We start from the raw sequence: 2500 nt of genomic DNA on the forward strand, positions 1-2500 counted from the left end.
TACCAGGGGCACGAGAGGGAGAGCAAGAGAGAGAGGGGGAGGCAGGGAGGGAGGGACTCGCTCCGGACACAGGTCCCCCCGTACGACCCCCTGCGCGCACACACCCCAAACAAAACAAAACACAACAAGACAGAGCGAAACATCCTCATTGCCATCTCCCTCTCACCTCCACGTACCAGGGGCACGAGAGGGAGAGCAAGAGAGAGAGGGGGAGGGAGGGAGGGACTCGCTCCGGACACAGGTCCCCCCGTACGACCCCCTGCGCACACACCCCAAACAAAACAAAACAAAACAAGACAAGACAAAGCAAAACATCCTCATTGCCATCTCCCTCTCACATTGCATGACAATGTGAGGGCCCTAGCTGTGAGCTGGGCCTCGTGCCCCTGGTAGGTAGAAAATACTTCACTGTGACCGGCAGGGGCACGGGAGCCGAGATCCGGTGTAAGTAGGGGGAAACACTGCCACGGGGATGCCACTGCTGGTGCAGGCACTAGTAGTGGCTGTACACATGTCCTGATGGGACACAAGCATGGCCAGTTGTGAGCTGGGTCTCGTGCCCCTGGTAGGTGGAATGTACTTTATGGTCACCGACAGGGGCAAGAGAGCCGAGAGTCGGTGTAAGCAGGGGGAAACACTGCCTCGGGGCCCCCCACTACAGGCATAGGCGCCCGCAGTGGCCGTACCCATGTCCTGTGGGGGCCATTACATAGCTAGTTGCGAGCTGGGCCTCGTGCCCCTGGTAGTTGGAATATACTTCACTGTGACCCACAGGGGCACGGAAGCCGAGATCCGTTGTAAGTAGGGGGGAACCCTGCCTCGAGGCTGCCTCAACAGGCACAGGCACCCGCAGTGGCCGTACTCATGTCCTGAAGGGGCACACGCATGGCTAGATGTGAGCTGGGCCTCGTGCCCCTGGTAGGCGGAATATACTATACCCTCACCAACGGGGGCACGGGAGCCGTGATCGGGTGAGAGAAGGGCGAGACACTGCCTCGGGGGTTGCCACTGCGGGTGCAGGCACCCGCAGTGGCCGTACTCACGTCCTGACGGGAAGCACGCATGGCTAGTTGTGAGCTGGGCCTCGTGCCCCTGGTAGTCGGAATATACTTGATGGTCACCTACAGGCCCACGAGAGCCGATCTCCAGAGTGAGTAGGTGGAAACACTGCCTCGGGGCTGCCACTGCTGGTGCAGGCACCAGTGGTGGCTGTACACATGTCCTGATGGGACACAAGCATGGCCAGTTGTGAGCTGGGTCTCGTGCCCCTGGTAGGTGGAACGTACTTTATGGTCACCCACAGGGGCAAGAGAGCCGAGAGTCGGTGTAAGCAGGGGGAAACACTGCCTCGGGGCCCCCACTACAGGCATAGGCACCCGTAGTGGCCGTACCCATGTCCTGTGGGGGCCATTACATAGCTAGTTGCGAGCTGGGCCTCGTGCCCCTGGTAGTTGGAATATACTTCACCGTGACCCACAGGGGCACGGAAGCCGAGATCCGTTGTAAGTAGGGGGGAACCCTGCCTCGAGGCTGCCTCAACAGGCACAGGCACCCGCAGTGGCCGTACTCATGTCCTGACGGGGCACACGCATGGCTAGATGTGAGCTGGGCCTCGTGCCCCTGGTAGTCGGAATATACTACACCCTCACCAAGGGGGGCACGGGAGCCGTGATCGGGTGAGAGAAGGGCGAGACACTGCCACGGGGCTGCCACTGCGGGTGCAGGCACCCGCAGTGGCCGTACTCACGTCCTGACGGGAAGCACGCATGGCTAGTTTTGAGCTGGGCCTCGTGCCCCTGGTAGGCGGAATATACTTGATGGTCACCTACAGGCCCACGAGAGCCGATCTCCGGAGTGAGTAGGTGGAAACACTGCCACTACGGGGCTGCCACTACAGGCACAGGCACCCGTAGCGGCAGTACGCGTGTCCTGGCGGGGCACACGCATGGCTAGATGTGAGCTGGGCCTCGGGCCCCTGGTAGGCGGAATGAACTTTGCTGTCACCAACAGGGGCACGGGGGCCAATCTCCAGTGTAAGCAGGGGGAAACGTTGCCTCGGGACTGCCACTACGAGCGCAGGCACCCGCAGTGGCCGTACGCATGTCCTGACCGGGCACACACACGGCTAGATGTGAGCTGGGCCTCGAGCCCCTGGTAGGCGGAATGAACTTTGCTCTCATCAACAGGGGAAAAGGAGCCAAGATTCAGTGTATGAAAGGGGGGAAACACTGCCTGGGGACTGCCAGTCCGGAGGCAGGCACCCGCAGTGGCCGTACGCATGTCCTGACCGGGCACACACATGGCTAGATGTGAGCTGGGCATTTGGGCCCCTGGTAGGCGGAATGTACTTTGCTCCCATCAACAGGGGAAAAGGAGCCGAGATTCAGTGTATGAAAGGGGGGAAACACTGCCTGGGGACTGCCAGTCCGGAGGCAGGCACCCGTAGTGGCTGCACACATGTGCCGACGGGTCACACACACACACAGCCAGACGTGAGCTG

Source organism: Halichoeres trimaculatus, unplaced genomic scaffold, assembly GCF_033239565.1.
Source record: "Halichoeres trimaculatus isolate MK-OKI-2021-1 unplaced genomic scaffold, fHalTri1.1 fHalTri1_scaffold_33, whole genome shotgun sequence".
NCBI classification, from domain to species: Eukaryota; Metazoa; Chordata; class Actinopteri; order Labriformes; family Labridae; genus Halichoeres; species Halichoeres trimaculatus.